General features: G+C 40.5%; 2 pseudogenes; both read left to right on the top strand.

Moving 5' to 3' along the window:
• Positions 1 to 20,828: 20,828 nt before the first annotated feature.
• On the top strand, positions 20,829 to 22,655 carry LOC129621089 (endogenous retrovirus group K member 25 Env polyprotein-like; annotated as a pseudogene).
• A 1,671-nt stretch (positions 22,656 to 24,326) lies between these two features.
• On the top strand, positions 24,327 to 24,831 carry LOC129620747 (T cell receptor alpha variable 8-3-like; annotated as a pseudogene).
• Positions 24,832 to 25,848: the final 1,017 nt, after the last annotated feature.

Here is a 25,848-nt window from a genome sequence, read left to right as displayed (position 1 = left end):
ATGATTAAAATTGCAGGCAGAGAAGGCTTTTCTGATTACTGCGTTAGACTTCCTATGTACTGTGGCCACCAATATAAAAGATGTCCTTCCCTCATATTTGTCTTTGTAGGTGGCATAGTTGGTCCTGTGAGATGTTTGTGTTTGTGGCCACCAGGTGGCAGTGATTCCATTCCTTTCATTTTTCCAGTGCCTTAAAAGTCAAAAGCATGACAGCTGCTAGAGGATTTGCTCCTGATTGGCTGAGCCCGGAACAGAAAGGCTCTCCTGTGCATTAGAGAAGAACTAAGACACAGGAGCAGCTCCTCAGGGGAGAAGACTGGGAATCATTAAGATTGCATCAAGAGTGAGATGGCAGGATGGAGAACATGCTGGAATGTGTATTCATAGTCTTGTGGCTTCAGCTTGGATGTAAGTTGCAGGTTAAGAGATGAGACCCTATGGGCACATTTTCCCAAAGACAGGGAGGAGTTTAGACACTGCTCATCCCAGGCTTTGTGTTGGAATTTTTAAGTACTGCTGAACTGAAGGCTTTGTGTTGTTTCTGATTTTGTTTTCCTGAACAGGGTTGAGTGGTGAAGACCAAGTGGAGCAGAGTCCTCAGACCCTGAGAACCCAGGAGGGGGACAGTCTCAGTCTCAACTGCAGCTACACTGCCAGCAGTTTTAAAGGGCTACAGTGGTACAGACAAGATCCCGGAAAGGGCCCTGAACTCCTCTTCCTTCTTCACTCAGTTGGGGATGAAAAGCAGAAAGAAAGACTGAGAGCCACCTTGTTAAAGAAGGGAAGTTCTCTGCACATCGAAGCCCCCAAACCCGAAGACTCAGCCACTTACCTCTGCGCTGTGCAGACACAATGCTCCCCAGGCACCTGCAGACTGTACCCAAACCCTGAAGCTGTGGCTCTAGAATAAGGGTGTCTTTGCTGTTGTCCTTCCTCCTGAGCACCCAGAGCCTCTTCCCAAGTGGTCCTATGGAGAACGAACTCTTGTGACGCAGCCAGATAGCAGAGATTACTGGGCATTCTGTCCAGGATCCTAGACAGTCCCCCCTGTGTGTCCATGGATCAACCTGCTCTTTTAAACAGCCCAGAGCTTCCCTTGTGTAGATTCAAAAGGGAGAGTGGTGGTATGGAGTCTTGGTTTCCAGTCTTGGGCTGGAATGTACCTTCTTCCCTGAAATAAATTTTTTGATATTCTCTTATAATAATCTGGCCACATGTGTGTAAGAGAATCTTTCCCATTTTAATACATTCTCGAAGGTCATATCTCCACCAGCTCTATTACTACATTTCTCTTCTCCTTAATAATCAAATTAGTTGACTGTATAGACTTACTGTGGAGAAGGCAATGGCACCCCACTCCAGTACGCTTGCCTGGAAAATCCCATGGACGGAGGAGCCTGGAAGGCTGAAGTCCATGGGGTCACTGAGGGTTGGACCCGACTGAGCGATTTCACTTTCACTTTTCACTTTCATGCATTGGAGAAGGAAATGGCAACCCACTCCAGTGTTCTTGCCTGGAGAATCCCAGGGATGGGGGAGCCTGGTGGGCTGCTGTCTATGGGGTCACACAGAGTCCGACATGACTGAAGTGACCTAGCAGCATAGACTTACTGTCTCCATTTCTTCAAGTCCACTCCTCCCCTCCTTGAACCTGACTTCTGTGAGCATCACTCTGAGAGAAGCTCTCACTTAACCCAGTGGCTTTGGTGGTGATAAAGCCAATGATTATTTTTCAACCTTGTCTCATCTGAGATTCTCACTTTCTCATCCTTTTTAAAAATAAAATTTCTTTTTTTAATCAAAATAATACTCTCAATTATTTACAAAATCAAATAACACTCTTTTTTCTTCTCACTCTTCCACATTGTCTATTTTTGCCTCCCCAAGGAACCACTTTTTATTCTCAGGTGATGACACTGACATTTATCTCAACATTCAGAATGATGCTTGGCTTTCTCTTCTCTCTCGCTCTGTAACTGAGGTACAACACATATAATAGAGTGTACAAAACTGAAGCTTATAACTCAATGAAATTTTACACTTGTTAATATCTACATGCAGAGTATATATTATATCTGGTTTTCTTCACTCAAAATAATATCTTTGCAATTCATTGGTGTCACTTTGTTTATGTCTTATTTGTTCTTTTTTTAATTGATGTGTAGAGTTCCTCTATATGAATACCTAACAATTTAATTATCCATCCTCCCAGAAGTAGATATTTGGGTTGTTTGGATTGATTACAGTTTTGTGCTATTGTGAAAAAAGCTGTGTGTGAGAAAAAAAGAAAAAAAAAACAGATTTTTTTCCTTCTTGTGTAGGGAAAAACCCAGTTCTGCCCTATTATGTCTTTCTTTCCTATGAGTCTCCTTTACTACTCGCACAAAACATTTCTGGTCAACAAATGTGTTTTTCCCACACCAAGCAATTCTCTGCAATCCCACCCGAGTATCCTATCATTCTAGTCAGTTCTGACACTTTCTACTTAAAAAAGGCATGACAGTCACAAGCCCAAGGGATCAACTGTGCTTCTGAACAAAAGACTGTAGATAGAAGATTCCCAAAACAAGATAAGACAAAACAAAACAAAACCCTGGGCTCAATTAATTCACTAGAGTGGCTCACAGAACTAGGAGAAATATTCCACTTATTTTCACCTGTTTATTATAAAAGGCTATGATAAATGATACAGGTGAGTATCCAGATGGCAAAGGCGTGTAGGGTCAGGTTTGTGAGTGGAACTGTAGAGCTTCCGTGTCCTCTCCAGGGACCACTCACCCAGCACCTCTGTGTGTTCACCAACTGAAAGCTCTTCAGTAGGTCTGGGGTCTGGGCAGCGGTCCTACGAGATGACTCCCCAGCCCACTTGGCTTTCTGCATTTTCATTTTAACTGCACCCCACAAATGATGTAGCAAGTCCTACTTAACTGACTTAAGATCACCTATAAAATGTTGAATAGAATTCTTATTCCCAAACTCAGAGGTAAAGCATTCACTATTTCACTGTGACTATTAATTTAATGTTTTTGATAAATATTCTTTATTTATTTAAATTGATTTTTAAATGTGAAACCAACTTTCATTTCTAGAGATAAGTGCTCTTAGGAATGTTCTTTTGTCCATTTTACATAATGAAACATTGATTTGCTATTACTTTATTGAGCTTCCCTCCATTTTCCTGAATGATAGTAGTATTCAACTTTTTCTTTCCATGTTAATGTCAGATTTTGGTATCAAGATTATAATGGTTCATTAGGTAACTTGAAATTTATGGTTTCTTTTCTACCTATAGAAGAATTTGTGTAGGGTTTTTAATGATTTAGAAATAATTTTCAGAAAGTTCACTATAGTGAGGCCATATAAGCATAGCCTTATGGGAGAAACTTAATAATCTTTAGATTATGGATTCAGTTAGTTTAACAGATAAAGGGTTCTTTATATATTTATTTTTCTCTTATGGTGGTTGATAAACTGTTTTTTTCTGCTCATGTTTTATTATTTGCTACCTTTACTTTCTTTTATTTTAACTTGCTACTTTTTCTAGTTATTTGAGTTGCAACTTTGCCTATTAATTCTAAACATTACTTCTTTCCTGACAAATATAATTTAAATTCATAAATTTGTCTCTAATTACAAATATTCTTTGACTTACAATGGTATTATGTGCCCAAAAACTGATCATAAGCTGATAATATCTTTAGTCAAAAGTTCATTGAATACACCTGAACTCTGAACATCATAGCTCAGCCTGCTGTTGCTGCTGCTGCTAAGTCGCTTCAGTCGTGTCTGAGTCTGTACGACCCCATAGACGGCAGCCCATCAGGCTCCCCCATCCCTGGGATTCTCCAGGCAAGAACACTGGAGTGGGTTGCCATTTCCTTCTCCAATGCATGAAAGTGAAAAGTGAAAGGGAAGTCTCTCAGTCATGTCCGACTCTTAGCAACCCCATGGACTGCAGCCTACCAGGCTCTTCCATCCATGAGATTTTCCAGGCAAGAGTACTGGAGTGGGGTGCCATTGCCTTCTCCATAGCTCAGCCTAGCCTACCTTAAACATGTTCAGAACACTTATATTAACTAACACATGGACATCACTAGATGGTCAACACCAAAATCAGATTGATTATATTCTTTGCAGCCAAAGATGGAGAAGCTCTATACAGTCAACAAAAACAAGACCAGGAGCTGACTGTGGCTCAGATCATAAACTTCTTATTACCAAATTCAGACTGAAATTTAAGAAAGTAGGTAAAACCAGTAGACCATTCAGGTATGACCTAAATCAAATCCCTTATGATTATACAGTGGATGAGAAATAGATTTAAGGGCCTAGATCTGATAGATAGTGTGCCTGATGAACTATGGACTGAGGTTCATGACATTGTACAGGAGACAGGGATCAAGACCATCCCCATGGAAAAGAAACGCAAAAAAGCAAAATGGCTGTCTGAGGAGGCATTAAAAATAGCTGTGAAAAGAAGAGAAGCGAAAAGCAAAGGAGAAAATGAAAGATATAAGCATCTGAATGCAGAGTGCCAAAGAATAGCAAGAAGAGATAAGAAAGCCTTCCTCAGCGATCAATGCAAAGAAATAGAGGAAAACAACAGAATGGGAAAGACTAGAGATCTCTTCAAGAAAATTAGAGATACCAAGGGAACATTTCATGCAAAGACGGGCTCGATAAAGGACAGAAATGGTATGGACCTAACAGAAGCAGAAGATATTAAGAAGAGGTGGCAAGAATACACAGAAGAACTGTACAAAAAAGATCTTCACAACCCAGATAATCACGATGGTGTGGTCACTGACCTAGAGCCAGACATCCTGGAATGTGAAATCAAGTGGGCCTTAGGAACCATCACTACAAACAAAGCTATGGAGGTGATGGAATTCCAGTTGAGCTATTTCAAATCCTGAAAGATGATGCTGTGAAAGTGCTGCACTCAATATGCCAGCAAATTTGGAAAACTCAGCAGTGGCCACAGGACTGGAAAAGGTCAGTTTTCATTCCAATCCCAAAGAAAGGCAATGCCAAAGAATGCTCAAACTACTGCACAATTGCACTCATCTCACACACTAGTAAAGTAATGCTCAAAATTCTCCAAGCCAGGCTTCAGGAATACATGAACCATGAACTCCTAGTTGTTAAAGCTGGTTTTAGAAAAGGCAGAGGAACCAGAGATTAAATTGCCAACATCTGCTGGATCATGGGAAAAGCAAGAGAGTTCCAGAAGAGCATCTATTTCTGCGTTATTGACTATGCCAAAGCCTTTGACTGTGTGGATCACACTAAACTGTGGAAAATTCTGAAAGAGATGGGAATACCAGACCACCTGACCTGCCTCTTGAGAAATTTGTATGCAGGTCAGGAAGCATCACTTAGAACTGCACATGGAACAACAGACTGGTTCCAAATAATAAAAGGAGTACGTCAAGGCTGTATATTGTAACCCTGATTATTTAATTTATATGCAGAGTACATCATGAGAAATGCTGGGCTGGAAGAAGCACAAGCTGGAATCAAGATTGGAAGGAGAAATATCAGTAACCTCAGATATGCAGATGACACCACTCTTATGGCAGAAAGTGAAGAGGAACTAAAAAACCTCTTGATGAAAGTGAAAGAGGAGAGTGAAAAAGTTGGCTTAAAGCTCAACATTCAGAAAACGAAGATCATGGCATCCAGTCCCATCACTTCATGGGAAATAGATGGGGAAACAGTAGAAATAGTGTCAGGCTTTATTTTTGGGGGCTCCAAAATCACTGCAGATGGTGACTGCAGCCATGAAATTAAAAGACGCTTACTCCTTGGAAGGAAAGTTATGACCAACCCAGATAGCATACTGAAAAGCAGAGACATTACTTTGCCAACAGAAGTCCGTCTAGTCAAGGCTATGGTTTTTCCTGTGGTCATGTATGGATGTGAGAGTTGGACTGTGAAGAAGGCTGAGTGCCAAAGAATTGATGCTTTTGAAGTGTGGTGTTGGAGAAGACTCTTGAGAGTCCCTTGGACTGCAAGGAGATCCAACCAGTCCATTCTGAAGGAGATCAGCCCTGGGATTTCTTTGGAAGGAATGATGCTAAAGCTGAAACTCCAGTACTTTGGCCACCTCATGCGAAGAGTTGACTCATTGGAAAAGACTCTGATGCTGGGAGGGATTGGGGGCAGGAGGAGAAGGGGATAACAGAGGATGAGATGGCTGGATGGTATCACTGACTCGATGGACCTGAGGCTGAATGAACTCAGGGAGTTGGTGATGGACAAGGAAGCCTGGCGTGCTGCAATTCATGGGGTTGCAAAGAGTCGGACACGACTGAGCAACTGAACTGAACTGAACTGGGAAAAATTATCTAATAGAAGGCCTATCTTATAATTTGATGCTGACTACCACGTATAATTTATTTTGCACTGTACTGAAGATGAAAAACTAAGTGGCTGTCTAGGTTCAGAATTGTTGTGTGTTGGTTGTTTACCTTTGCGATAGAGTCACTGATTGGGAGCTGCAACTCGCTGCTGATGTTCAGCATTAAGAGACAGCATCATACTAGCCCATGAAAGGATCAAAATTCAAAATTAGAAGTGCAGTTTCTACTTAATCCATATTATTTTTGTACTATTGTAAAGTTGGAAAGCCATAAGTCAGGGACTTTCTGTACTGCTTTTGCTGCATCTTACATGTTTTGATATGTCATATATTCATTATTATTCAACTAAAATATTTCCATTTGAAGTAGGGATTTAATATCCTATGGTGATATTGTCAGGGACCTAAAAATTGCCAAATTCTGCCCTGCTCACCACTGGGAAGATTCCTGAAGATGCTGTATATATTAGCTTAATACAAACAGAAAGTGAAGAAGGACTTTTAGCTGACCTCTGGACCTAATTTCCTCCAGGACCTAATATCACTGGTCCTCTGATTACCTCTAGGAAAGGTGGGTTTGAGGTTCATGCCTAAGTAGAGTTTATTACTTCCTTCTGAATCCAGAATGGCAAGCTCAGAATTCCTATAAGGATGAGGTGGAAAGATAGGACACACCTCAAATTGGCCAAGAGTTGATTAACTTTTCAGGCATCTGGGCTGAAAGAGAAAGAAGCATCCATCCCAGGGCACTAAATTAGCCCTCTATAGAAAAACATTATCACAGGTAGGCAAAGACTTCAAAATGCAGGAGCTATAAGCAGAATAAGTGGACTCTGGAGTCCTATATTTTAAGTTAGACTGAGAACTGATCTCCTGGGTTTCTCTGGTGGCTCAGACGGTAAAGAATCCGCCTGCAGTGCAGGAGACACAGGTTCAATCCCTGGGTCAAGAAGATTCCCCTGAAGAAGGGATTGGCTACTCACTCTAGTGAGCTTGCTTGGAGAATTCCATGGACAGAGGATCCTGACAGGATGCCGGCCATGGGGTCACAAAGAGTTGGACATGAATGAGTGACTAGCATTTTCACTTTTTTTTCAATCTCCTACTCATAAATGGACTCTGAATGACAGAATCAGCCCTCCTCACTCCTCCTTTGTGGGTAGAAGAAGAGGGGAGGTTTACAAAGAAGGGAAGAAGAAGTGGAAGCTTCTTGATTCAAGGAGAGAGATACCGGGGTCCAGCCCTGGTTGGATCCAGGGATTCCCTCGGGAGGACGGAGTCGGCGAAAGGATAGATAAAAAGAGAAAGAGATAAGGAAAGAATTTTGCAGTTAAGAAAATAGAAGAGAGAAAAGAGGCTGATATTCCTTGGTTTACTCAGAAAGCCAATAAAGCCCCAGCACGGGACTTGCTCTGTTCACGTAGGCCGCAGGCACCCTCTCGAATCGCGGAAGGTGCCCCACCTTAGGCACCTTCTCAAGTGGGTCTTAGAAGCCCAGGCAGGAAAGTGAACGCAGAGAGCCCCTGCGCTTCAGAGGAATCAGCCTGAAAAGTAAAAGGAAAGAGAAAGAACGACACGTGGAGATCAAGCCTGATGAGCAAGGCCCACACTTTATTTTCCAAAGTAGTTTTTATACCTTAAGTCGTGCATAGAGGATAATGGGGGAAGGGGTAGAGTCATGCAAGGTCAGCAGTCCTTGAGCCTTATTGAAGTAAGGCTTTCTTTCTGTAAACTTATCATATGCAAAAGTTTTAGGTGATTTACATCATCTTCTGGCCAGGAGGCCTGTTAACATTTTATTACCCTTTCTTCAGAAAACTTATTCTTCTCTAAAGGTGATTATTCTAAAGTCAAGTGCCACCCTCCAAAAGCATTAGATAAAGTTGCATTCCTATAGGGCAAAATTGTGGTGGCCTATAACAAGAAGAATTAACTCAAGGGTCTAAGGTTACAAACATTAAAGCTACTACTTCCATTTCTATACACCAACTATATTAATCAATACACTCCCGGGGACACAGTAGGTAAGGGATATGGAAACTTGGCACCAAGCATTAGCTCAACAAAGAAATCCTCTACTAGTTCTATTCTAACAATTTTAACTCTCTGAGAATCTCTGCATTGTTAGAATATCTTAAGCTTTCCGTGCCTCTCGTGGTTGGGAGGCTGTGAATCTGAACAAACCTGTCAGGCAAGCTAGAAAGTCATCAGAGGGGTTTGAATTGAAACACTCCTATTATGTCCAGGAGACTTACTAATTAGAGTTTTAAGTTGATTTTCTTACAGAGAAAAGTGTTCGGGGATAGCCCCCCGTTAATGTCAGAAGAGTTGGTGAAAGTTGTGAAATAGTAAAACAGACAGATTTTGGTTTTGGGGTAGATGCTCAGGCAGGTCCAGGGGGGCCCCTTGAGCCCTGACTCGCCTTTGCATATCAGGCCTCTCCACATGACCTTTGTCATGGGTGGGAATGCCCGTGCTGGCTCCCACCAGAAAGACAAGGTATTCTTATCCATACTATCTGGTTTTGTTCAGTTTTAATATTTTGGATTTATAGCTTTATAGTCTGCCCAATGTCTTCAGTGGAATAGATCAGAGAATTATCATGAGATTCTTATTTCTACCTGATGTCTTTTTGTCATTTTCATCTTCAACATCAGAGTGTTTATTATCATTTATTGAACCACTACCATATGCCAAGTCCATTACTCAGCACTTTAGATACTCTTTTTATAATCTAAAATGCACAAAGTAATATTAATCTATCCCCAGGTAAGGAAACTCAGCCTTCAGTTCAGTTCAGTCACTCAGTAGTGTCCGACTCTTTGAGACCCATGAAATGCAGCAGGCCAGGCCTCCCTGTCCATCACCAACTCCCGGAGTTCACTGAGACTCAGGTCCATCGAGTCAGTGATGCCATCCAAACATCTCATCCTCTGTTATCTCCTTCTCCTCCTGCCCCCAATCCCTCCCAGCATCAGAGTCTTTTCCAATGAGTCAACTCTTTGCGTGAGGTGGCCAAAGTACTGGAGTTTCAGCTTTAGCATCATTCCTTCCAAAGAAATCCCAGGGCTGATCTTCAGAATGGACTGGTTGGATCTCCTTACAGTCCAAGGGACTCTCAAGAGTCTTCTCCAACACCACACTTCAAAAGCATCAATTCTTCAGCGCTCAGCTTGCTTCACAGTCCAACTCTCACATCCATACATGACTACTGGAAAAACCATAGCCTTGACTAGATGGACCTTTGTAGGCAAAGTAATGTCTCTGCTTTTGAATACGTTATCTAGGTTGGTCATAACTTTCCTTCCAAGGAGTAAGCGTCTTTTAATTTCATGGCTGCAATTACCATCTGCAGTGATTTTGGAGCCCAAAAAATAAAGTCTGACACTGTTTCCACTGTTTCCCCATCTATTTCCCATGAAGTGATGGGACCAGATGCCATGATCTTCGTTTTCTGAATGTTAAGTTTTAAGCCAACTTTTTCACTCTCCTCTTTCAATTTCATCAAGAGGCTCTTTAGTTCCTCTTCACTTTCTGCCATAAGGGTGGTGTCATCTGCATATCTGAGGTCATTGATATTTCTCCCAGCAATCTTGATTCCAGCTTGTGCTTCTTCCAGTCCAGCATTTCTCATGATGTACTCTGCATATAAGTTAAATAAGCAGGGTGACAATAGACAGCCTTGGCGTACACCTTTTTCTATTTGGAACCAGTCTGTTGTTCCATGTCCAGTTCTAACTGTTGCTTCCTGACCTGCATACAGGTTTCTCAAGAGGCAGGTCAGGTGGTCTGGTATTCCCATCTCTTGAAGAATTTTCTAGTTTATTGTGATCCACACAGTCAAAGGCTTTGGCATAGTCAATAAAGCAGAAATAGATGTTTTTCTGAAACTCTCTTGCTTTGTTGATGATCCAGCAGATGTTGGCAATTTGATCTCTGGTTCCTCTGCCTTTTCTGAAACCAGCTTGAACATCTGGAAGTTCATGGTTCACGTATTACTGAAGCCTGGCTTGGAGAATTTTGAGCATTACTTTACTAGCGTGTGAGATGAGTGCAATTGAGCCTTAAACATGTTTAAAGATGAAGAGATTTCTGAGATAAAAGCTGCAGTCAACATAAAATGAGAATTAAAAAATAAAAACTCCAGAGTTAAACAGTTCAAAAGTATTTCTGCTATACAGCAGAAAGTAACATAACATTGTAAATCAGCTATACTCCAACAAGAATTAATTTAAAATGTAAGTAACCAGTTTGAATAAGTCCAAAAAAAATCTTTGCAAGTCAGAAATAAGTCTATTAACTCTTTTGACAACTGTATAGTGTATTATAATACAGATCTATTATAACATATTGAATATTTGTATTGAAGGATATTTACATATCCTTGCTGCATACAATATGCAATTTTATATGTATTTATAAGGCTATTTCTTTAAAAATTCTCAGACAAGTGGAATTTCTGGCCAATGTTATGTTAATAGCACGTATGAATCTTATTTAGCTTATACCTCAGTTATAGGATGTGAAAGTGCCCATTTCCTGATTTATCACACACATTGAATGTGAATATTATGATTCTTAACTCTTTTTGCAACCTGATGGCTGAGAAATGATAGAAAGGGATTTTCAAGAAAGTGTGAATTAAAACAATTCTTAAGGGCTGAAGTGGCAAGAGGAGGGAGCAGTTACAGGAATCTGAAGAGGTTCAGCTGCAGCTGTGTAGTAAAACTTACGATTTCTTCTTTTCTAATATAAGCATTTACACTTACATTTCTCTCTAGGTACCTGTATGTATTAGTTACTCATTAGTGTCTGAGTCTTTGCCACCCCATGGACTGTAGTCCAGCAGGCTTCTCTGTCCATGGAATTTTCCAGGCAAGAATACTGGAGTGGATTGTCATTCCTATCTCCAGGGGATCTTCCCCACCCAGGGATCGAACTTCGGTCTCCTGCATTGCAGGCAGATTCTTTACTGTTTGAGCCACCAGAGAAGCCCCTCTAGGTACATACTTAGCCACATTCTACAAATCTGATGTGTTAAAAATTGCTTTCCCTAGGAGGAGGGAAAGAGATAAGCATTTCTCTGGCAAGGCTGGGCTTGGTCCTGAGATGATGGTGCTTCCATTGCAACCTCCCACTCTTGGCAGATGGGTGCCGGCCTCCTCCGTGCCTGTGTGACTTGCTCTGATTGGCTGGGCTGACGCTGTGTTTCCTGAAGAAAGTTTTGAACACAAGAGGCAGCAAAGCAGATCTTTTATCCTGTGAGTCCTTGAAGATTTTACAGACACAAGAATTCAGTTCTCAGTGAGTCTACGTAACAGAAGGAATGGACAAATCCCTGAGCCTACTCATGTTTTGGTTACAACTAGACTGTGAGTTAGAGGGATTTGGAAATGGGCAAAGAATGGGCAACTCCCGGATATTCCTCCCCAGGGAAGAGGGAAACTCAGGGAGCTGTACCTGCATGGTTTCTGGGAGTTCCTGTGGAGAGCAAAAAAGTAAACTTAAAATTAGTTTCCAAAGAATAATCAGCCGCTAACCAGCCTGTCTCTGTTTTCTCTTTCTGAACAGGGGTGAGCAGTAAACGGGACGTGAGTCAGAGTCGTGAAGCTCTGAACGTGAGAGAGGCAGACAGCGTGGTTCTCAACTGCAGTTACACTGACAGAGCTCTGTTCTTCCTTCAGTGGTTCCGGCAGGATCCCGGGAAAGGGCTCACATCTCTCCTGTCAGTTCAGGCGAATCAGAAAGAGCAAGCCAGTGGAAGAATTACAGTCTCGTTGGATAAATCATCAAGACACAGTGCTTTATACATTGCAGCTTCTCAGCACAGTGACTCGACCACCTACCTCTGTGCTGTGAGGCACAGTGCACAGAGGGAAGCTGTTCCCAGGACTCAAACTGCAGATGGGGCTCCAACCACGTCCTGTCTTGGCGCTGAGGAAACTTTTTCCATTAAGGGGTTTTCTACATTGACTTTCCTTCCAGATAGAGGCAATTAGCAAGGGTAGGATGATTTGAGAGAATAGCACTGAAACATGTACATTACCGTAGGTAACATAGATGACCAGTACAAGTTCCATGCATGAAGCAGGGCAGCCAAAGCCCATGCTCTGGGACAACCTGGAGGGATAGGGTGGCAGGGGAGGTGGGAGGGGTGTTCAGGATGGTGAGGACACAGGTATACCTGTGGCCGATTCGTGTTGATGTATGGCAAAAACCATCACAATATTGTAAAGTAACTATCTTCCAATTAAAATAAATAAATTTAAAAATCTGATAAAATGATCTAAAATTATATTGTGAATACTTTGATCATTAGATTTTCATCAACTTCAATGTAAATAATAGTTTTACAATCTAAATGGGAAAGAATTTGAAAAAGAATAGACACGTGTATGTGTGTAGTGGAATCACTTTGATGTACACCTGAAACTAACACAGCATTGTTAATCAGCTTTTCTCTAATGTAAAATGAAAAGTTAAAAAACAGTAGTTTTGTTGAGATTAAGTAACATTTCACACAGTTCACTCTTTTAAATGAACAACTAAGTGTGCATCTAGTATATTCACAACATGGCACAATCACTACCTCTATCTAGATTTGAAACCTTGTCATCACCCCAAAAGGAAACCACACACCCGTGAAATAGTCACTCCCCATGCTTCCCATGCACATGTCCCTGGAAGCCACCAACCTGCTTTCTGACCATGGATTTACTAATTTTATGTATTTCATGCAAATGGAATCATACAATACATGGCATTTTTGCATTGTTTATTTTACTTAGCAGAATACTTCGGAAGTTCATTCAACTCAGGACCAACTGTTAGTGTTAGTGAAAGTCTCTCAGTCGTGTCCAGCTCTTTGTGACCCCATGGACTATATGGTCCATGGAATTCTCCAAGCCAGAATACTGGAATGGATAGCCTTTCAGTTCTCCAGGGGATCTTTCCAACCCAGGGATCAAACCCAGGTCTTCCGCATTGCAAGGGATTCTTTACCAGCTGAGCCACAAGGGAAGCCCAAGGGAAGCCATAAGGGAAGCCCAAAAATACGGTGTAGCCTGTTCCTTCTCCAGTGGATCTTCCCTACCCAGGAATTGAACCAGGGTCTCCTGCATTGCAGGTGGATTCTTTACCAACTGAGCTATGAGGGAAGCTCAGGACCAACTGGAGAAAGGCAAATGTTCATCCTTAACCAATCACATAGGATGCCATACTGCTATTAGCCTGCTGACATTGTCCCTGTTCTTCCCACCTGTCTGTTTTGCTAGAAGTTTGTCAGTTTTGCTGATCCTCTTAAAGAACCAACTCTTTGTTTCATTGATTTTATCTTTATTATTTTCTTATGCTTGTTTTGGATTAATTTATATTTTCCTTGTCTAGGTTCTTCAGGTAGAAGCTTAGATAATCTATCTGAGATTTTATTCTTTTTTAATATTTGCATGTAGTGCTAAAATTTCACTCTCAATACTTCTTTGGCTGTGTTCCCCCAATTTTGGTATGTTGTATTTTCATTTTTACTCAATTCATGAGAAAGTCAGTGATTTCCCTTGAGACATTTTCTATGACCCATAGATTATTAAGAAGTGTGTTGTTCAGTTGCCAAATGTTTGGGAATTTTCCTGTATATGTTATTCATTTATACTATTATTTCATTGTGGTTGGAGAATATACTCTTTATATTTCAGCTTTTTACATTAGATTTGTTGAGTTTTTTTAGGTCCCAAGATTTGGACTTACCTGGTATATATTCCATGGACACTTGAAAAGAAGTATATTGTGCTCTGGTTGGGTGGAGTGTTGTATAGCTGACTATTAAATCCTACTGGTTAATGGTATTATTGAGTTCTTCTATACATCTGCTGATTTTCTGGCAAGTTATTCTACCAGTTGTTGGGATTTTCTACCAGTTGATGTATTTAGCTATATTTCTAGATTTGTCTTTCTTTTTAGTTCTAATTTTTGTTCCACTTATTTTTCAGCTCTGTTAGTTGGTACATATACATTTAGGATTGCTATGTCTTCTTGCTAAATTATCCTCTTCATCAGTAGATAATATTTCTCTGTCTCTGGTAATTTTCTTTGTTCAGTAGTCTGTCTACTTTATCTGATATTAATATAGCCATTATACTTTTATTAATGTTTGCATAATACATCTTTTTCCATCCTTTCACTTTCAAGATGACTATGTCTTATTTGAAATGAATTTCTTTCAGGCAGCTATAGTTGGGGCATGTTTCTTAATCCACTTTTTGTCCGAAATGCTTTGTCACTGGTGTGTTCAGATCAACTTCTGTGTCTTACTTTTTGTGTGTAGATCACTTGCTTTTAATGTCTTGATATTTTAGGGCTTAGCCTTCCATTTTATTTGATTTTTTGTTTACGCTTTTTTTTTGGCTCCCTATGTTTTACCCTCTAACCTCTTGTGAGTTATTCAACATTTTCTAGGCTTATACTTCAGTTTATCTGCAGTGCTGTGTGTGTGTGTGTGTGTGTGTGTATGTGTCTGTGTGTGTCTGTGTCTGTGTCTGTGTTAGTTGCTCAGTTGTGTCTGACTCTTTGCGACCTCATGGATGTAGCCTACCATAGAATTCTCCAAACAAGAATACTGGAGTGGGTAGCCATTCCCTTTTCCAGGGCATCTTGTCAACCCAGGGACTGAACCTGGTCTCCCGCATTTTAGGAAGATTCTTTTACGGTCTGAGTCACAAAGGAAGCTCCCATAGTGTTTCAGATCAGATCAGATCCGATCAGTCGCTCAGTCGTGTCCGACTTTGCGACCCCATGAATCGCAGCACACCATGCCTCCCTGTCCATCAGCAACTCTCCAGAGTTCACTCAGACTCACATCCATCGAGTCAGTGATGCCATCCAGCCATCTCATCCTCTGTTGTCCCCTTCTCCTCCGGTCCCCAATCCCTCCCAGCATCAGAGTCTTTTCCAACGAGTTAACTCTTCGCATGAGGTGGCCAAAGTACTGGAGTTTCAGCTTTAGCATCATTCCTTCCAAAGAAATCCCAGGGCTGATCTCCTTCAGAATGGACTCGTTGGATCTCCTTGCAGTCCAAGGGACTCTCAAGAGTCTTCTCCAACACCACACTTCAAAAGCATCAATTCTTCGGCACTCAGCCTTCTTCACAGTCCAACTCTCACATCCATACATGACCACAGGAAAAACCATAGCCTTGACTAGACGAAGCTTTGTTGGCAAAGTAATGTCTCTGCTTTTGAATATGCTATCTGGGTTGGTCATAACTTTCCTTCCAAGGAGCAAGCGTCTTTTAATTTCATGGCTGCAGTCACCATCTGTAGTGATTTTGGAGCCCAAAAAATAAAGTCTGACACTATCTCCACTGTTTCCCCATCTATTTCCCATGAAGTGATGGGACCAGATGCCATGATCTTCATTTTCTGAATGTTGAGCTTTAAGCCAACTTTTTCACTCTCCTCTTTCACTTTCATCAAGAGGCTTTTGAGTTCCTCTTCACTTTCTGCCATAAGGATGGTGTCATCTGCATATCTGAGGTTATTGATATTTCTCCCGGCAAACTTGATCCCAGCTTGTGTTTCTTCCAGTCCAGCACTTCTCATGATGTACTCTGCATATAAGTTAAATAAACAGGGTGACAACATACAGCCTTGACGAACTCCTTTTCCTATTTGGAACCAGTCTGTTGTTCCATGTCCAGTTCTAACTGTTGCTTCCTGACCTGCATACAAATTTCTCAAGAGGCAGATCAAGTGGTCTGGTATTCCCATCTCTTTCAGAATTTTCCACAGTTTATTGTGATCCACATAGTCAAAGGCTTTGGCATCGTCAATAAAGCAGAAATAGATGTTGTCCTGGAACTCGCTTGCTTTTTCCATGATCCAGCGGATGTTGGCAATTTGATCTCTGGTTCCTCTGCCTTTTCTAAAACCAGCTTGAACATCAGGAAGTTCACAGTTCACATATTGCTGAAGCCTGGCTTGGAGAATTTTGAGCATTACTTTACTAGCGTGTGAGATGAGTGCAATTGTGTGGTAGTCTGAGCATTCTTTGGCATTGCCTTTCTTTGGGATTGGAATGAAAACTGACCTTTTCTAGTCCTGTGGCCACTGCTGAGTTTTCCAAATTTGCTGGCATATTGAGTGCAGCACTTTCACAGCATCATCTTTCAGGATTTGGAATAGCTTAACTGGAATTCCATCACCTCTACTAGCTTTGTTCGTAGAGTTGCTTTCTAAGGCCCACTTGACTTCACATTCCAGGATGTCTGGCTCTAGGTCAGTGATCACACCATCGTGATTATCTGGGTTGTGAAGATCTTTTTTGTACAATTCTTCTGTGTATTCTTGCCATCTCTTCTTAATATCTTCTGCTTCTGTTAGGTCCATACCATTTCTGTCCTTTATCGAGCTCATCTTTGCATGAACTGTTCCTTTGTGTGTCTTATTGCATAGCTGTTTTTATATGGTGTTGGGAGGCACAGTGCAAAATAGCCTTGAAGGAGAAGGTCCTTGGGAAAATGGCGAAGGGCCAGAAATACCCAGGCATTGTGTACTGATAGCTGAAAAACATTTCCTGCCTTTGGCTATGCTCTGCGCCAAGATTTAATGATTAAGCATTAAAGACGTTGCTTGAGAAAAATGGGTCATGGGATTAACACATGGGTCGTTAAGAACACTCTGGTCCTTGAAATATCTTTTACTGATTATATCTTAACCTTGTACGTGCTCTGCTTGCCATATGCTCTAAGCTCTTTGTTTTTGCTCCCATAAAAGGCTTGACTGCAGAAATAAAGTTGTCAGACAGTCCTTGCAGAGACTGTCTGAGTGTTGTTCTTTCAGGTTCACCATTTCCAAGTCCCAGGGAGAAAATTCCCACAGCTGGTGCCCGAACAGGGACTTGATAAGAAGACTGAACAAAGCAGTGAGCCCTGCAGAAAGAGGTAAGCAGGATGGGACAACATAGCAGTAAGATTCCTTTCTTTCTATGATGCATCACTTTTTGAAACAAAATGGTGTTAATGTTTCAAGAGATCAGTTGAATGACTGCTATCATATTTTGCTGGAACATAATCCGTGGTTCCCAGAGGAGGGGACGCTCGATCTAGACATATGGGAAAGGGTTAAGAATAATGTTTTGCGAGCATATTGGCAAGGAGTCCGTATTCCCCCTCAATGGTGGGTTACATGGTCACTCATATGGGCTGTCATAGAACAAATTGAAGGGCATAATGTTGATTTGGAAGTAGAGACTGTTCGGTCCTTACATGAATATGAGCTTGATGAACAAGATATGCAAGGTGCTTTGAAATGTAAGAATGTTATGCTCAATCAGACACAATCCCTGGAAAAACAGCTTGGAGACGTATGCATAAAGGATGTGGTGAAACTTCACTTAGAGTGGAGGTCATTTCATTCAACAGACAGCCCAAATCTGAGGTTTATCCTTCTGCTCCGCCTGTAACAGTAGGTGCTAACTTCGCTCATACTAACCGTTTCACTCCTCCTTGGGAGATGCCTGCTTGCACTTTCACTTTCCCAATACAGTTTAATCAACCTGCCCAAGGCCAGAATACTTGGGCTAGTCTAGATTTTGGTATGTTGTCTAGCTTTAAGAAAGCATGCACTCTGTATGGACCTACTCCTTATTGTGTAGAATTCCTCAGAGGATGGGCTGATCATTGGATGCCATATGATTTTTTCCAAGTAGCGAAGATGGTTCTAAATCCTCAACAATTACTTCAGTGGCAAATGTGGGTTGGCGATGAAGCCTGACAGATGATGATTGACCAACAATCTCGTGGAGCCTTTTTAGTGGGGGCCATTGAGTTAACACCGCTGCCTCTCGTCTGGGAATCTGATGCCCCAGTATGGACGCCTCAGTGGCCCCTGACTAAAGAAAAGTTGGCAGCTCTCACACAATTAGTAAATGAGCAACTACAGAAGAATAATATAGAACCTTCATTTTCCCCATGGAACTTTCCCTTTTTTGTAATGAAAAAGAAATCAGGAAAATGGCGAATGTTGATAGATTTAAGAAATGTTAATAATACTATGATTCCTATGGGGCCATTACAACCTGGATTGCCCTCTCCTTCCATGGTGCCAAAAGGCTGATCTGTAATTATTATTGATTTACAAGACTGCTTTTTTACTATACCTTTGCATCCTAAAGATAGAAAACATTTTGCTTTTTCAGTTCCTTCTATAAATCACATGACTCATATTAAAAGATTTCAATGGAAGGTTTTACCTCAGGGAATGATGAACTCTCCTACCATTTGCCAATATCTCATATCTGTTTTATTACAACCCATTAGAGATAAATATCCTACTGCTTTCATAATTCATTATATGGATGACATACTCCTCTCCATGGAATCTGAACCTTGTTTACAACAGTTATATGAAGAAGTCACTATCACTCTTCAAAATCATGGCCTGCTTGTTGTGCCAGATAAAATTCAATTGAAAGCACCCTTTAATTACTTAGGACATGTTATGGAAGAGTCTAAGATAAAACCTCAAAAAACTCAAACCTCTGTGCATTCTCTACGCATGTTAAATGACTTTCAAAAATTGATAGCAGATATTAACTGGCTTCGGCCATCTATTGGCATTCCCACCTATGCATTACAAAATTTATTTAAAACTTTAGAGGGATCTCCTGACCCTGATAGTCCTAGACAGATAACAAAGGAAGCAAAAGAAGAATTAAAATTTGTTGAAAAACGCATTCAACAATCTTTCTCAACTAGATTGGATCATACCCAACCAGTCTATTTATATATATTTCCCACCAAACATTCACCTACTGCAATTATAGCTCAAAACAACCCGATAGAATGGGTATATCTGCATGCCAAACAGTCAAAAAAAATCGTATCATATATCGAGAAAATAGGGCAACTAATTGTATTAGGAAGGAGCCATGTACGAACCTTAACTGGATTTGATCCATATGCAATACATGTTCCCTTAACAAAAAAGAAATTACAAAATGCCTTACAGTATAACATGACCATGCAAATAGAGTTAAGTGATTTTCAGAATGTTATCTCATTCCATTTGCCAAAAGGAAGATTATGGGACTTCCTGCAATTTACTAAATTTATAGTAACTAATATCATTGCCTCCCAGCCTATTTCAAATGCACCTACCTATTTTATTGATGGCAACAAGAAAGGCATAGCTGGGATTGTCGGCCCTGATATCAAAGAGAAATTACCTACTACCTATTCTTCAGTACAAAGAGTTAAATTATATGCTTTATATGCTCTTTTGTCTCTTCAACCATTATCCTTCAATGTATATACTGATTCCAAATACCTTGCCTCCCTTTTCCCTGATTTTGTTACTGCCTTTTTATACAACCTAGATGAAGAATTATATACTCTCTTTTCAAAGACTCAAGCCTTAATTTGATCACGTATGGAACATTTCTTCATTGCACATATACATGCTCATTCAGGTTTACCTGGCCCCCTGGCTACAGGAAATGATGCTGTCGATAGGATCATAGCTCCTGTATTTACGTCCACTATTGACAAACACACTAATCTTCATACCAATGCTAAAAGATTGCACTCTAAATACCATATTCCCCTCACTGAAGCAAGACTTATCATTAAATCCTGTGACGTCTGTGCTCCTCTGCATTTACGTACCACAGTTTCAGGAGTTAACCCTCGTGGGCAACAGCCTAACTCCCTTTGGCAATCTGATTTCACTCATTGCTCCTTAGAAAAGTTTTCTTTGCTTTTTGTCTCAGTTGATACATTTTCAGGCTTTATATGGGCAGTGCCTGTCTCTTCAGAATCCAGCAAACACGCCATTTCCGCACTGTTACTTACCTTCCCTGTTATGGGAATACCTTCGGTCTTAAAAACAGGTAGTGGGCCTACATTTACCTCTCACTCGTTTCGTTCCTTTCTACTGGAATGGAATATAACACACATTACGGGGATGCCCTATAATCCCCAGGGTCAAGCAATTATCAAAAGAGCCCATTGTACTCTTAAAACTCATGTATTAAAACAGAAAGGGGGAATATGGAAGAGGAGACACACTTCTTATCCTATGAACCCTCAACTGTTATTATCTTTAACTCTTTATTCCTTAAATTTTTTAAATTTACTAAAAGATAGTTCTGATACTCGGGCAGACAGACATTTTGCAGAAGGAGATAGTAAGAAACTATGAGAAGTCAACACACCAATATGGTATAAGCAGTTTAATCAATGGTTTCCAGGAATCTTATGACTCCTAGGCAAAGGTTACAGTCTTGTCATTGCAGATGGAGAGGAAATCCGGGTTCCACTTTGCCATGTCCATTACCGAGAAGGACCCCAAGACCGGACTCCCCCGGCAGGTGACGCAGCTGTCACGAAGAGTCTCATCAATAACCATAGAGGAGCCGAAGAGAAAACATCAACGTCTAAACCCCTACCCAACATGGGCTCAGGTGAAAAACATGACTCATCAGGCTGAACAAACACTGAAAGTTACTAAAACTCCCATGACTCCAGATAAGCTGTTTCTGGCAATGCTAGCTGTTCTCTCTTGTTCCTCTGGGGTAAGTGCGGAATATGTTTACTGGGCATACATACCTAATCCACCCTTGTTATCCATAGTGGATCGGGTCGATAAGGCCCCTATGGTACTCACCAATGACAGCCTGCACTTCCCAGCTCCATGGTCAACACAAAGACCAGTTCATGAAGAAGATGAAGGAAGAAAAATAAATATTTCTATTGGATTCAAAACCTTACCCATATGTTTCGGATCTCACCCTTTACGCATGACTATATTCCCACAATGGTGGGCTTACTCAGCACACAATGGTTCTGCCTATCGTATAGGAATGTTTGCAACTGCATCCTTTCTGCTAAATGACTCTGAGAGGCATTATCCTGGACAAATAGTTAACTACACTAATTCACTCTTCCGGCCTGAAGAAGCATATAATTTAACCAATATGTGACATTGTATCATGGAGAAGGAAGCAGTCAATTCAACCTCTATACTTGTCAGATTGTCGGGAACAATTTGGGAAAATCTCTATCATTCAGCAAAATCAATCTATATTTAAATTCATTGATTGGGGGCCCCATTGGTTGTTTGTGAACTGCTCTGAGGAACAGGAAAAGAACCATAACTGTTCCTGGTATAATAGGTCCAACGTGTGGGGATTTCATAAGACCAATGCTAGCTTTTGGGCTTATAAAGACATACTGTTAAATTGGTATAATGGGGGATTGTCTCCACCTCGACCCAGAATCGTAGTCCCTACCATAGGACCTGAGCAATGGCATATGTGGAAGATTCCTGCTGCATTGGAGCGCTTTGCCAGTGTGTATGGGACTACAAAATCCTTAAAACCTCAAAATTACACCTTTTTATACGCTAGTACAAGTCATATCCAATCTTGTGTGCACCTCCCGTACATGTTTATTGTAAGTAACTTTGATATAGATCTTTCTGCTAAGATTGTTAACTGTACAGCATGTGCCTTGTATATGTGTTTAAACTATACTATTCCATATCATAATGCCAACATTGCAGTAGTCAAGCAGAGATCTAAATTGTGGCTTCCTGTTAGCCTAACAGAACCATGGACCGACTCTGTATTCCTTTCAGTTCTGTTCAAAAATGGCTTAAAGAGGTCAAAGCGCATAATAGGATGGATTATTGCTGGCATTCTTAGTCTAATATCTATTGTTACAGTAGGAACCCTATCTGGTGTGGCACTACACAATTCTATAAATAATCATGATTTTATTACTGCATGGCACAAAGATTCCCATGATCTCTGGACTTGATAAGCTCAAATAGATCAGCAATTGCAAACATGAATCAATGAATTACAAACAGTGGTAATTAATTTAGGAGATCAAGTACAGCAACATACTTTTCAAATACATATACGTTGTCACTGAAATTTTACTTCTTTCTGTCTGACTAACATGCCCTATAATAACACTGAGTATCCTTGGGATAAAGTTAAAGCACATTTGCAGGATCTCACGGATAACTCAAGTTTTGACATCAATGTTTTAAAACAACAAATTGCTAATTTTCAAGTAAAAATACCTAAGGAATTATATAGCACCCAGTTTTATGATACTTTAACCAAAACATTTTCCTCTCTGGATCCTAGAACTTGGTTTTCAGGAGGCAACCTCTTTATGTATGTATTAATTGCTCTGCTTTTTCTGTCATTATTTGTAGGATATAGATGTCTCTACTCAAGACTCTGTACCTCCCACAGCAGAGTCCAACTAGCAGCTGCTGTGCTTAAAGTAAAAACAAAAGGAGGATATGTTGGGAGGCACAGTGCAAAATAGCCTTGAAGGAGAAGGTCCTTGGGAAAATGGCGAAGGGCCAGAAATACCCAGGCATTGTGTACTGATAGCTGAAAAACATTTCCTGCCTTTGGCTATGCTCCACGCCAAGATTTAACGATTAAACATTAAAGACGTTGCTTGAGAAAAATGGGTCATGGGATAAACACATGGGTCGTTAAGAATGCACTGGTCCTTGAAATATCTTTTACTGATTATATCTTAACCTTGTACATGCTCTGCTTGCTGTATGTGCTAAGCTCTTTGTTCCTTGCTCCTATAAAAGGCTTGACTGCAGAAATAAAGTTGTCAGTCCTTGCAGAGACTGTCCAAGTGTTGTTCTTTCAGGTTCACTGTTTCCAAGTCCCAGGGAGAAAATTCCCACATATGGTTGCTCCAGTTATTGCATTATACATAACACAGTCTATTGGTAATATTATTTTACCTATTTGAATGAAGTATATAAATATTGCCTCTCTTTACACCTATTTATTCTCCCCATTCATAAAATAATTTTCTTTAGTACCTCTTCCATGTGTGTTTAGAGCCTCATTAGACAGTGTTATAATTATTTCCAGATATATAATTATATTATTATATAACATATATATTTTCACCAAATATAATTGAAGTCTTGTATTTATCTGTATTTTTGCTTATTGTATTCTTTATTCCTTCTTGTTGTTTCAAGACTCCTTCCTTTATAATTTTAATTCTATTTATAGAGCTTCCTTTAGACATTATTAGGATAGGTCTTCTGGGTGACCACTTTCTTAGTTTTCCTTCATTTGAGAATGTCTCAATTTTGTCTTTACTAGTGAAGGCTTCTGGATTAATGGCTCTTCTCTTTCTGCAGTTGAAATATTTTGGATTATTTCCTTCTGGCTCATAGTTAAATCTGGAAACTAAAAAAATTGTAACTGTGATTTTATGTTTCATTCTAAAAATTTTTTGTATTCAACACTTAAAAGTTGAAGGATAGCTGATTGACAATGTTATGCTAATTTCTTCTGTAGAGCAAAGTTACTCAGTTATGCATATATAGACTTTCTTTTTTATTTTATTTTCCATTATGGTTTACCCCTGGATATTGAATATAGTTCCCTGTGCTATCCAGTAACAGAGAATTTTTAAATCACAATTCTGTGCTTTTTTAAAAAGCCAAATTTAATACAGTTCAAGGCTGACAACATATAAATCCTCTTCTGTGCATAATCATAATGCTTTGAAATTCAATCACAGAAGGGCAGTAAAAAGGTGGGGCGTGTTAATGAAAACAGTGAACTTCTCCGTAGTTCTCTATTTGGCCTCTGGAGGGCACTGCTGCTTAAATTGGAAATTGCTTTTCTGTAAAAGATCAGAAGAAATTCACAAAACCCCTATGGTTTAAAGAGAGATTCTGATCATTTTTTACACAGTGAGATGTAAAGCATCTCAGACACCAGAGGTAGGCATTTTGTTAAGGCAGCTTCTCTTCCTAACAACCTCCCTACAATCTCCATCAGAAGAAATATAAATCCTTTGTCATTCTTAACTTTAGAGAAACCTGGGTTCAAGTCAGCCAGTCATCAGGCTCATTTGTGGGGAACCTGTTAGAAAGGAGCTCACTGCCGCTTCACTGCTCCACCATGACCTTGGTGTTCAACTTGATGCTTGAGATGCTCCTGTTTCTAAGTGAGTACTGCTCCATTTTATTCCTTTGTCCACACATGGAATATTGCTCCGTGTTGAACAGAGACTTTTTGTTTTAGCTGAGTTCACTGATTCAGCATTGATGTTTCAGCAGGAGCTGGAGCCCAGTCAGTGACCCAGCCTGATGACCACATCACTGTCTTTGAAGGAGCCCGTCTGGAGCTGAAGTGCAACTACTCATCTTTTGTTTCACCATCTCTCTTCTGGTACGTGCAGTACCCCAGCCAAGGACTCCAGCTTCTCCTGAAGTACGTGTCTGGAGACAATCTTGTTTCAGGCATCAAAGGTTTTGAGGCTGAATTTAGGAGGAGTGAGAAGTCCTTCCACCTGAGGAAAATACCAGCTCTTTGGAAAGACTCGGCCAAGTACTTCTGTGCTCTGAGTGACACAGTGCCTGGGACTGCAGAAGGGGCTGAACACAAACCTCCTGGGACACTGTAGCTCAGTCTTTGTTATATTTAGGAAGTTGGCATGCTCTGTGAAGGCAAACAGTACAGACAATACAGAATCCTGAACGTGTTTGGTTCCCATGGGCATCTTAGATTTTTCTTTTCTTCATTTTTTCTTGTCTTTTCTATTCTTTTTTTCTTTATCATTTTCCAAAGGAAAGACTCCTGTTTTCTAAAATTTGGCATTTTTGTCCTCTAGAATCTGAATTCTAGGGAAAATGAGGCCATAGAATTTTCAACAAGCTGGAGAAAGTTACTTTCTCCCATGTCATTTGGAATAGTGATGGACTGAGTTATAATAGTTTGAGGTTAGCCATGTGAGTTGATATAACACAAGTCAGAAAATTTTCTTTACAATATTAATCTCATCTCTCAAGCAAACAAAAAACCCAGGACAATGGCTTTCTAACTGCATTATCTCCAGACTATTTTTCTAGTATCCTAAGAGGCTTCTTTCATTAAAGGACTTCAACTCTTTGACTAAAGCATTTGGGACTGGTGTAGCTAATTACTGCCAACACTAAAGGATATATATGGGTGACCTTTCCAAAAACAATATAGTGTGAAACAATAAAAGGCTTCCTTTATTTATCAGTCCCCAATAATAGGCTTCCCAGGTGGTGCAGTGGTAAAGAATCTGCTGGCCAATGCAGGAGACACAAGGGCATCCTCCCTAATGAGGAGGAAGATGAGGAGTGCAGTGAAGAGGTGGTTAAATCATCTTTATGGGGCAGTTCTTCTGGGTCTGTGTTTATCTTTGGCCAGATATCTCTTTCCTTTTCCCACATCAGACCTGTTTTAGGACACTCCGGAAAGATGCATGTACATCTTTTTGCCAAGATAGATTCCAGCACAGAGCTTTGTGGGATGCTTGGCGTCATCTGTTATGAGGTGGTGCCACCTCCTTTTTGAGCACTGTGGAGTCTTTCTGTGCCTGTGCAGATTCCTTGACCTCTTGACCTCAGAAGTGGTCACTTTTTTACTCTAGTAGAGCTCAGCTCTTACTGTT

The sequence above is a fragment of the Bubalus kerabau genome, chromosome 10 (genome assembly GCF_029407905.1).
Source record: "Bubalus kerabau isolate K-KA32 ecotype Philippines breed swamp buffalo chromosome 10, PCC_UOA_SB_1v2, whole genome shotgun sequence".
Taxonomy (NCBI): Eukaryota; Metazoa; Chordata; class Mammalia; order Artiodactyla; family Bovidae; genus Bubalus; species Bubalus kerabau.
Note: the sequence above shows the minus strand (reverse complement) of the source record. Positions and strands in the feature narration are given on the sequence as shown.